Consider the following 12,244-nt stretch of genomic DNA (forward strand, 5'->3'; position numbering starts at 1 on the left):
ATTTTAACCATTCATTTAACTCCCACAACATGCCTATGAACACAAGGTGTGATTATTACTCTGATTTTACAGGTAATACAATTGGCGCACACAGGGGTTAAGTAACTTGCCTCAACTCACACAGCTTGAGAGTGGTGTAGTTGGAATCTGATCCCAAGTAGTCCAGGTCCGGAGACCATGCCCTACACGGCCTCTCTAGAAATGAGTGCTATTCCAATTTTACAGATGAAAAAATAACCAGTACTCAGAAATTAAGTGACTTGTTCAAGGTCATTAACAGAATGATAAGCTGGAATTTTAAATCAACTTTTGACTTGCAGCCAGGCTTCTTTCAATAATAACAATAACAGCAGCCGTAGCAGTAGTTAATTATATAGGGTTTATTATCTGCCATGCACTGTTCTAAACACTTTACATACATTAACTAACTTACTCCGTGGCATAGATACTATTATTGCTGTTTTACAGAGGAGGAAATTGAGGCACAGAGGTTAAATAACTTGACCAGAGTCACACAGCTGGAAAATGGCAGAGTCCGGATTCAAACTCAGGCAGTCATCTCCAGAATCTAGACTGCTAACTGTGGCTTTACATGGCCTCGGCATGCTCTACCACTGTCTTCCTCAGCAGCATCAGCAGGGAAAAGAGGGAAGGGAAGGATACTAGCAGTTACTGGTTATACTTTTATATACTGTGCTAAGTTGTATGATTGCTAAAATATTGATTTGGCCTGTCCCTATGGAAGGCTTGTACTTTGCATTCGCTTGGCCATGACTTGCTTTGGCTGTTGAAATGTGAATGCAAGTGATGTCATTTCTAAGCAGTTCTGAGAGCCCCTGAGAGGTTCTGCCATCTCTCTTTTCCCTTTGCCATGAGACCTGCCTGTCGCAGACAGGAGCCACTTCTTCAGTATTGCTCTTGGAATAAAGATTTGGAGCAGAGCACAGCTGACATGCTGAGGATATGAACATGAGCAACTACCCTTGGATGTTGTAAGCCATTGAACTTTGGGAGTCATTGGTTTCCATAGAATAACTCAGCCTAAGCAGATTTATACATATACTGCACATTAAAATTTAATCCTCACAAAACCCTACTAGGCAGGTATAATGAGTTCCAGGAAGAAACTAAGATTCACAGTTTCACTAATTTGCTCAGTGGTGTGGACTGAATATTTGTATTCCCCCAAATTTATATGCTAAAGCCCTAACCTACAATGTAATGGGTGCCTTTGGGAAGTAATTAGGGTTAGATGCAGTCACGTAGGTGGGGCCTCATGATCAGATTAGTGCTCTTATAAAAGATACCAGAGAACTTCTCTCTCTTTTCCCCTACCCCCCAAGTGCAGAAGAGGTCATTATGGCCACATGCTTATATTCTCTTTCTAAAAATATCTTTTAATGGCACAGAGTAAAATAAATCATGGATCCCTCTCTCTTTCTGATAGATGAGGAAGTAAGGGCTAAGGGGTGGAATTGGACAGTTCAGCGTTGGCTGTAGCATGGATTCACTCACCGAACCCCCGCTAGTGTCAAGTCTGGGCACAGCACTTCGTTCTAGTCCCCATGGGAGGATTCACTAGGAGGTGCTCAGCGGACACCACAGAGGGTCTAGGACATGGTGAGGGTCTAGGACAGGGTTGTCTGACATGCCCCACGCCACTGTCTTCACCTCTTTTGGAGTCATCATCTCCCTTTGAGAATCCTTGTGGATCTTCCACCCCCACATGAACATTTTGCATAAAATTTCAATCTTCAAGGAACCAGCAGGTGGAAATTCTGCATGAGATATTCTTCATTCAGACCTGTGAGCAGGAGGGAGGGCGGAAGGGAGGGAGAACAAAAGAAGCAGCAGTGGGGAGTGGGGCATCAGTTGATTTCTCTTTCTTATGATGCTGGGACATCAGGGCCATGCCAATATGTTAAATAGTGATACTTTTCCCCACTCCTGTGCACATACAAAATTAATAAAATTGTTTTCCTTTCTTCCTGTTAATCTGTCTTTTGTCCAGTTAAATACACAAACCAGATTCACTAAACTTAAAGAGGGGGAAGTAGAGTTTTCCTTCTCCACACATTAAGGGTAGGTAACTTAGTGGATTTTCAAAGGTTACATAAGGTGTTATTGTCCTGACTTGATGGCCAATGCACAGCCATCAAGACTAATATACAGTCTTTTTCCAAGGGGACATCCCTAATTGAGCAGGATACCTTTTTCCACTGAGCAAAATGTGGTCTCATGATCTCAACCCAGTGTACCAAGTTGTCACACAAGGTGAAACCTACTAGCCAATTCTGGCTGAGGCAAGTCATCAAAAAGACCTTGAATAAATGAAGATCTACCCCAAAAAATAAAAACCAACAACCTGAACAAAAATTTCTCGTGGTTATAATCATCTAACCTACTACTGGATGAAGTAATCAGCTGCTTAAAGTCAAACTTATGGCTGCAGGGATATTAAAACCAAAGCTACTGCTGTACTAATTGCAAAAAAACTAATACCGAAGGATTTGGAAAAGATCCCATTGGTTATTTTATCTCCAGTAAGGGCAATTGGATGAGCAGGCTCAGCTTCTGTGCTTGTGCCCAACAAGAAACATTTCTATTTCAAGCCTTTAAAAAAATTGCAATCATTTAGTTATAGTCAATAGGTAATTTGTGAGAGAAACCAAGATGGCGGCATAGGTAAACACCTGAACTTGCTGCCTCGCAAAACTACAAGACAAAATGGACATCATCCAGAACCACAGGAAGGCTGGCTGAGTGGAAATTCTACAACTAGAAGGAAAGAGAAAAGCACACTGAGACTCAGAGGAGCTGCGGAAATAAAGTGCAGAGGTACGGAGGCGTGCACGCGAAAAGGGCTGGCTACTGAGGATGACGTTGTCTTTTTCCATTGGGAGGGAGGCACAAGCTCCCGACTGCACTGAACTCCAGTTCTGGGCAAGACTCTGGGAGCCCAGACTCATACGGGGGGTGGGAAACTGGACTGTCTGGTATCTGGCCGGAACACGAGGGTGGCTTTCTCTCAGAGGTGCTTGCAGCAAGTACACGGGACACTGAGACCCAGGGGCCTCTTAGGGCAGGGCTGACAGGAAGCCATTGTTGTTTGCTCGGCCCTGTTGATTCCCTGAGACCCGGCCCCACCCAATTTACAACCCCACCCCAGCTGTGCCCAGAGGCTTTTGCATATGAATGGCCTGGCCCTTTGCAATCTAAAATTACCTAACAAACTGCAGTCAGGTCAGAGAGCCCAAGATCTTCCAAAATAAGGCCCAAGGCTCCACAGCAGCTTGCATTGCTTCACAGCTGGGCCTCATCTGGGCACCTCCAAACCCCAAACAAAGAAGAGGAATCTGTATGTCTCTCCGTAGCCCTTGCTGGGTGGCCTCAGGCAGAGCTAAATTTGCACCTTCTTGGAGATCCAAAAGCCAGTGTACCCAGTGGTCAGAGTGGGACCATCCAGATTACAACTCCTCAGATCCATAAGGGACACACTCAGGGGGCAGTCTCAGTGAGCACCAAAGCCCCACTGAAGCAAGTCTTGCCTCATAAGGGTGTCTCCAGCACAGAAGTTCTCCTATTGTAGACACAACTGATCCTCACAGCCAATTGGCCTGGAGGTCAATTCCTCCCAGGGAATCCAACAGCAATCAAGGCTTAACTACAACAAGACTGTGCACACAGCCCACAAAGGGTTCACCAAGAGTGTCTACCTCAGGTAATTAGGGAGACTGAGCCACTGGGCCCTATAGGACACCTAGCACACAAAGCCACTCTATCAATTCAGGGAAAGAGCCAAAATGTGGAGACCAAGAAACAGGTCACAAATGACAGAAATGGAGGAAAGCAAACTACTGGATATAGAGTTCAAAACCACAGTTATAAGGTTTTTCAAGAATTTTCTAGAAACTGCTGATACAATTTAGTGAGTCCCTCGAAGGTATGAAAAAGGACCAACTAGAAATTAAGCATACACTGACTGAAATAAAGAATAATATACAGAGATCCAACAGCAGACTAGAGAATCACAAGAATCAAGTCAAAGATTTGAAATACAAAGAGGCAAAAAACACCCAACCAGAAAAACAAAAAGAAAAAAGAATCCAAAAATATGAAGATAGTGTAAGGAGCCTATGGGACAACGTCAAGCATACCAACATTGGAATTATGGGGGTGCCAGAAGAAGAGAGAGAGCAAGATAATGAAAACCTATTTGAAGAAATAGTGACCGAAAACTTCCCCTACCTGGTGAAAGAAATAGACTTACAAGTCCAGGAAGCGCAGAGAACCCCAAACAAAAGGAATCCAAAGAGGACCACACCAAGACACATCATAATTAAAATGCCAAGAGCAAAAGACAGAGAATATTAAAAGCAGCAAGAGAAAAACAGTTAGTCACCTACAAAGGAGTACCCATAGGAATGTCAGCTGATTTCTCAACAGAAACTATGCAGGCCAGATGGGAGTGGCAAGAAATACTCAAAGTGATGAATAGCAAGAACCTACAACCAAGATTACCCAGCAAAGCTATCATTCAGAATTGAAGGTCAGATAAAAAGCTTCACAGATAAGAAAAAGCTAAAGGAGTTCATCACTGCCAAACCAGTATTATATGAAATGCTGAAAGGTATTCTTAAAGAAGAGGAAGAAGAAGAAAAAGGTAAAGATAAAAATTATGAATAACAAATACATATCTATCAACAAGTGAACCTAAAAATCAAGTGAATAAAAAATCTGATGAATAGAATAAACTTGTGAATATAATAGAATCAGGGGCATAGAAAGGGAGTGGACTGACAATTGTCGGGGGGAATGGGGTGTGGGGGTGCGGGAAGAGACTGAACAAAAATTGTACACCTATGGATGGGGACAGTGCGGGGGGGTAAGGGCAGAGGTGGGGTGGGAACCAAGTGGAGGGGAGCTATGGGGGGAAAAAGAGGAACAACTGTAATAATCTGAACAATAAAGATTTATTTAAAGAAATAGGTAATTTGGGAGGCTAATGCAGTAATAATATAGGGGTGGGCAAAAATAGGTTTATAGTTGTGAGTACATGAAATACTTTATTCTTGTATTATTATTCATTAATTATTATATTACTAGAGGCCTGGTGCACGAAATTTGTGTATGGGTAGGGTCCCTAGGCCTGGCCTGTGATCAGAGCCGATCGGGGCCTTCCTTCCCTGGCTGCCCGCTGCTGGCTGGGGCCTTCCTTTGTTCCACGCAGCCCTCTGGTGGTCAGCACACATCGTAGCGAGGATCAAACTCCCGGTCAAACTCCTGAGGGAACAATTTGCATGTTAGTCTTATATATATATAGACTAAGGGCCCGGTGCACGAAATTTATGCACTGGGTGGGGGGTCCCTCAGCCCAGCCTGCCTGCTCTCACAGACTGGGAGCCCTCAGGGGATGTCCTACTGACGGCTTAGGCCCGCTCCCCAGGGGAAGCGGGCCTAAGCTGCAGTCTGGCCTCCCTCTGCGGGAGGCGACCGGGGTGATCAGGGGTAGGCGCCAGCCCCATCACCCCGCTGCTGCAGCCACTGCCAGCCACCGCAGCCACCAAGGTGTTTTCATCAACATGGACTCCAGTCCCTTCACCATGAAAAAATGACAACTTTCTTTAGGCATTTTTAAGATGTCTTTTTCATAGGATATGATATTTCTTCTTCTTCTTCTTTTTTTTTTTTTATCCTCACCTGAGGATATGTTTCCATTGATTTTTAGAGAGTGTGGACAAGAGAGGGAGAGACAGAAACATCAACATGAGAGGGAATTTTGATTGGTTGCCTCCTGCATGAGCCCTGACCTGGGCCCTGGCCAGGGAGGAGCCTATAATCTAGGTACATGCCCTTGATCAGAATCGAACCCAGACCCTGTGGTCGGCAGGCCAAGGCATTATTCACTGAGCCAAACCAGCTAGGGCAGGATATGACATTTCTTAGCCCCTCCAGCAGCGGACCTTCGTTTTTTCCTTCAGGAGTGTGGTGGAAAAACCCTAGATCACCTTCTTGGATTCTTATTACCCAAGTTACCAAGAACACTGCAAGTGGCGGTATACAGGGAGCTTAGCCAATGAGCAGTCAGAAAAGGTGTTTACCCTCGAACTGGTTTGGCTCAGTGGATGGAGCGTCAGCCTGCAGACTGAAGGGTCCCAGGTTTGATTCCTGTTAAGGGCATGTACCTTGGTTGGGGGCACATCCCCAGTGGGGAGTGTGCAAGAGGCAGCTGATCGATGTTTCTCTCTCATCGATGTTTCTGACTGTCTATCCCTCTCCCCTCTTCTCTGTAAAAAATCAATAAATATATATTTTTTTAAAAAAAGAAAATAAAAGGTGTTTCCTTTGCAGCTCATGCGCAGAGGACCCCCTGCATTGTGTCCTCTGGGCTAGGGGCGTGTCCTGGGCCTGGTGGGGCATGCCCCCAAGGCCAGCAGCCCCGAGTCATGTGTGCCAGGCTGAGGGCGTAGACCTGGGCTGCTGCTTGGCGCCGGCGCATGTGCAAGCGGCCGTGGGGCGGGAACACCTGCCGTGTCGCCATGGCGACACGGCGGATGTTCCCACCTTGCCCCCAGCTGCTCGGCACCTGCACCTGTAGGCCCAGAGTGGCCAGGGGCATTCTGGGACCACAGCTGCTCAGGGCCTACGCGCAGGCCTACAGGCTAGGAGCAGCCTGGGTCCCGAGGATGTTCCCGGGACCCAGGTTGCTCGGCACCTGCGTATGCAAATTAACCATACATATTTGTTGGGTTAATTTGCATACTCACTCCTGATTGGCTGTTGGGCATCACAGAGGTACGGTCAATTTGCATCTCTCTCTTTTATTAGTGTAGATTTGTATTACAACTGTAAACCTGCTATTGCCCACTTTTATATTTCAGCAGCTTGCCTTTTCACTTAAAAATCATGAGCATCTTTTCATGACAGAGGATACTGATCTGCTTTTTTTTTTTCCTTTTTTCCTCGACTGAGGATATGTTTTTATTGATTTTAGAGAGAGAGGGAGAAATATAGAGAGTGAGAGAGAGAGAAACATAGATGTGAGAGAAATATCAATCAATTGCCTCCCTTAGGCGCCCCGAATGGGGATTGAACTTGCAACCTAGGTATGTGCCCAGACTGGAACTGAACCCACAACCTTGTGGTGAATGCGATGACACTTCAACCAACTGAGCCACCTGGTGAGGGCACTGATCTGCTTAAAAAAAAAAAAAAGATTCTGTAGTAGTCTCCTGTATGTATATACAATAACTTATTTAACCATTCTACAATTTTTTAACTTTTTAAAAGTTTTTCCTAATATTTCATGGTCACAGACTATGTTAATGAATATTTTTATATACATTTTTGTGTGGGTATATAGTTTTATCAGATACTTCTAAGTGGGATTTCTGGACCAAAGAGTTTACATATTACAAATTTATAATTTAGTAAAGTAAAAATTATAATTTTGTAAGTCACAATTAAAAGTTAATCTAGTTTAATTTAAAAAAATATGAGATAATCCACATTCCCACCAGTAGTGAATGGAGAGGGCCCTTTTTCTCATACTCTCAATAATAGAGCATTGTATCAGTCTTGACTTTTAGTTTATTTGGACAAAAATGTTAGCAGTCAACCACTCACAAGCATTAAGACAATGTGAAAATATTAATATTAGACAAAAGAGAAATCAAGGCAAAAAGGCTTCCTAAGGGTTTCATTTTATTTTTATAGGTCACCCTCTACCAAGAAAATAAAACAACCATAAACCTTCATGTATTATAATGATGTAATTGCCAATGGTGATTTTATATGGTTTAATCTAATTATTTAATTACATAGCGTCAAATCATATAATGCAAAGATTCAAAACTCCACGGATAAATTGTTAAATCTGTATGTATAGAAACCTTTAAAACATGTTTTTCAAAGATGGGCAGATCAGGAAGAATAAGGATAAAGAGGATTAGAGTAACGTGATTAACAAGCTTGACCTACTAACTATGTTAGTAAGCAGAGTATAGGTTTCTTTGCAAATTCCCAAGGAATATTTAGTACCTACCAGGACATACATGGGCATTTTAAGATTTATTTTAAAACGACATTATCTTGGAATAGTTATTTACAATGGTTTTGGTTATATCTTAGGGAAAAAGTGTCCGTGACAGGAGTAAATGAGGAAGGGCAGAGCGTTTTAATCAAGTTTTGCAAACAGAAAAAAGCCAGCCACAAGGATGAATGCCTTAGTCTCCAGCTTGGCTTCAGCATGGACCCCTCCTGGCTCCGTCTCCCGAGCCCCCAGTCTCCCTGCCTCGTCAGCACTCTTCTATTTCTGGGTTAAGGAGCTCAGGCTTCTCAGACAGGGCTTGAGAGACACAGCCTCCTAATCCAGGACAGTAAGAAGGTTTAAAAGTCTGGACAGGCGGGAGTGAGTGGTGGAGAAACTGTCTTCAGAAGGTGGCCTGAGTATGAGGGAGGTACCGGACTATGCAGTCTCCCCTTTCAAATCCTCCTGCAGGCCTGATCTGACTGAGGTCACTGGGTGCCTACTGCCATGAGGCGGGGAGCCCTGACGCTTGGCCAGGGCAGTGGATGTCCTCATTGCCTTTTGGGGAGGAGGGATGTTAGACAAGGTCTGTGCTTTATTTATTGGATTCTAGATCTGGAAGAAATTTGATCAACACAGGGATCCCTCAGCCAACTGTGAATCAGGATGTGGAGCACCCCTGCATGTTAAAGTGGTTCCTGCCTTGTGTCTCGTAGTGAAAAACACCGAAGAAGGTAAGAGCTTTCTTTCTAGCCCGAAGTACAGAAATGGATGAGACCATGAGGACAACAAACATATTTTCACACAGGAAATAAATAAATGGGTTTGGTTTGGGGACAGAGGACAGAAAGCCCCTTTGTTACCTCATTGACTGACCCAGAGAGGGTCTTTGCTCTACGTGTTCAAGGTCTTTAAGTCCTGGGTGATGAATTTTCCTTCTGTTTTGGGGGTTCACTTAGTGGGCAGATAAACAATTACCTACACTTTTTAACGATAATGTCAGATACAAGTGGTGCTGGATCAAATCCTAGAGGGACATGGAGTCTCCACCATGCAGTGTAGATGTGCTGGACACCTGGGAAGCAGGCTGAGCGGGGCCTCACTAGCAGAGAAATGGCTAGTGGTTCCCAAAGGTGCAGAACAATCCAACAATCTGAGGCCACATCAAGTTAATTTTTCATGATCTTACGAAGTTTTCACTTTTTGCCTTGAGAATTACTTTATTTCTCTTTCCTCTTTGTTTTTCTTAATGACTTCTAAAACATTCTCATCTGGTCTGCAGACAATATCACTTTCTTATCTTTAAAAAAAAATAAATTTGTATTGATTTCAGAGAGGGAGAGGGAGAGAGATAGAAACATCAATGATGAGAGAGAATCATTGATCAGCTGCCTCCTGCAAACCCCGAGGTAGCCCCCTACTAGGGGTCGAGCCTGCAATCCTGGGTATGTGCCCTGACTGGGAATGGAACCGTGATCTCCTGGTTCATAGGTGAACACTCAACCACTGAGCCACACCAGTTTGGTTCATTTTCTTATCTTAAGGCAGCTGAATGCGATACCTATTTAGTCAGTGTCTTTCTTTTAAAAAATTTTTTTTTTCCATCACCATTTATCCCCTCTATGCCCTCTTCAGTGTCTTTTTCTAATTTATTTCTTATATGCAATTTTAAAAAAATATATAGTTTATGATTTTTAATTATAAAAGATATAATAGAAGTATGTAAGTGAAAACTCCCCACCCCACCCCATTCTCCAGAGGTAATCATTGTTCACAGTTTGGTGTATACTCTTTGATTAGACACTTATGGACATATTTTTTATGTAGCCAAGATCACATTAAGCATACTGTTCTGCAATTTGCTTTTCTTCACGTAACACTATATCTTGGAAATATTTTCATACTATCCCATATAGACTAGCTTTGTTCTTTGTCGTGGCTGATCACGGCTACATGCTATCCCATTGTTTTTAATTTACCATGATGTATTTTGGCAACTCTGTACTCATAACTATTTAAGGTGTTTTTTATTTGAGGGAAGAAAGACAATTTTAAAGAAATTTCTGAAAGTGTCAATTAAAAAGCTCCTCTATGTTTTAAATGACAATGAAAAACTTTGCAAAGTACTTCTCAATGTAACTTCATTTCACCCTCATACCAACCCTGTAGTGGAGTCACATGATCCATGCACGTTGGGAAGCAGATGAGGCCTGGAGCCCCAGAGCAGGGAGCCCATGCATCTACGCTGCTGTAGTAACAGCTGGGTGCCCCTCCCCGCTCCCCCACCATATATGAAAGCACATCGCTTTTGTCCTTGGGGACCCAGCGTTAGTTACAACTGGATATGCTGCCTGGTGGAGACTTTATTCTTTCACTCCTAGAGGTTGTTTTAAATTGTTTCTTGGCCCATGAGAGTTATTACTTTCTTACTCTATAGCAGTGTCATATTTCTACCTTCAACACTGTTTTATAGGATAGATGATTTGTCTTATTCTACCACTGTATTTGGATTTATAAACACATAAGAAACAATATATCTGAAGGGCAAAAGAGAACTTATGTGAGAACAACAAGCCTTGACCCAGCAATATTCAGTAACCATCACATTGGTTTATGCTTGTCTTAGCTCAGGCTGCTCTAACAAAATACCATAGATTGGGTGGCTTAGACAACAAACATTTATTTCTCAAAGTTCTGGAGGCTGAGTAGTCCAAGATTAAGGTGCCAGTAGATTTGGTTCCTGGTGAGAGCTCTCTTCCTGTTGTTGTGGGGTCGAACCCTGGAGTCAGAATAAGACCACCGGAGGCTGCTGATTGATTAAAAAAGCAGGCAAGGATTTATTGAGCTGGCCAGGACGGCCGCGAGAGCACCACACGCAGGTGGAGTCCACCCTCACGACCGCGCCGTTTCAGGTGTAGGCAGTCCTTTTAAAGGTCTAAACCACAAAAATTTTCCTTTGTTCTAAACGAGCCCCCAGCCAAATCCTGCTGGACATCGGATTGGAATGTGGACCTATCTTGCGAAAGCAGATTGTACAGAAGCAGAATTGAGCAAAGTTAATAATCTCTAAAAGTCGTCTGCAGTTTCAACTCCTGGAGCTACTGAGTCAGTGGGAATCAATCTCCTGTGGTTCTGGTCCACAGGCACAGGAAAATAACCTTTGTGATGTGGGATGGATTTATGTGCTGAGGTAACTACCCTATTGTTTAAGCAAGTAAGTGTGTGCAGAAGCCAGAATAGCAGGGTTAAAATTCAAACAGCAGTTTTTACCCAAGTATGGTTGGTATCATACTTCACTGTCTTGCAGATAGCCAGCTTCTCCTTAAAGAGAAGAGAGCGCTCTGGTCTCTCTCCTCTTATAAGGACACTAATGCCATCATGGGGGCTCTACCTTCATGACCTCATCGAAACCTGATTACTTTCCAATGGCCCCACCTCCTAATACAATCATATTGGTTAGGGGGACATACAGGTTAGGGAGACCCTGACATTCAGTTCATAACAATGCTGCATTGAGATAGTCTGACTTATACTGCCTCCTAAATTTGAGCCAGGGACATGTTTGTTTGTTTTATTATTGTTAATATTTTAAAATAAATATGATATCAGATTCAGTCCATATATTGAGGTTCTACTGTATATTGAAAGCACTTTAAATATATTATTCATTTTTTTCAGTAATATATAAATGAGAAAACGGAGAGGTTAAATGGCTAAGATCTAGTGAGAAGCTGAGCTGGAATTCTCCACCCCATCTATGCACTTCCAAAATCCAAAGGCTTCAATATACAACATGGCTCTATAGGGAGTTTACTAATTATCAAAGCAGTTTATGAGTCACTGGCAGACTCAATCATTGCTGATGCCCCTTCCAGCTCTAAAAGTGTGTGGGGAGGCCGAAACCGGTTTGGCTCAGTGGATAGAGCGTCAGCCTGCGGACTGAAAGGTCCCAGATTCGATTCCGGTCAAGGGCATGTACCTTGGTTGCAGGCACATCCCCAGTGGGAGGTGTGCAGGAGGCAGCTGATCGATGTTTCTCTCTCATCGATGTTTCTAACTATCTGTCCTCCCCCTTTCCTCTCTGTGAAATATCAATAAAATATATTAAAAAAATAAATAAATAAAAGTGTGTGGGGAGTTTGGTTGATTTGTTCATGATGGCTTCTCACTTTACCTCCTGCTCAGATTCTGATTACATGACATCTTTTTTTAGAG

The sequence above is a fragment of the Plecotus auritus genome, assembly GCF_963455305.1.
Source record: "Plecotus auritus genome assembly, chromosome: 1".
NCBI lineage: Eukaryota > Metazoa > Chordata > Mammalia > Chiroptera > Vespertilionidae > Plecotus > Plecotus auritus.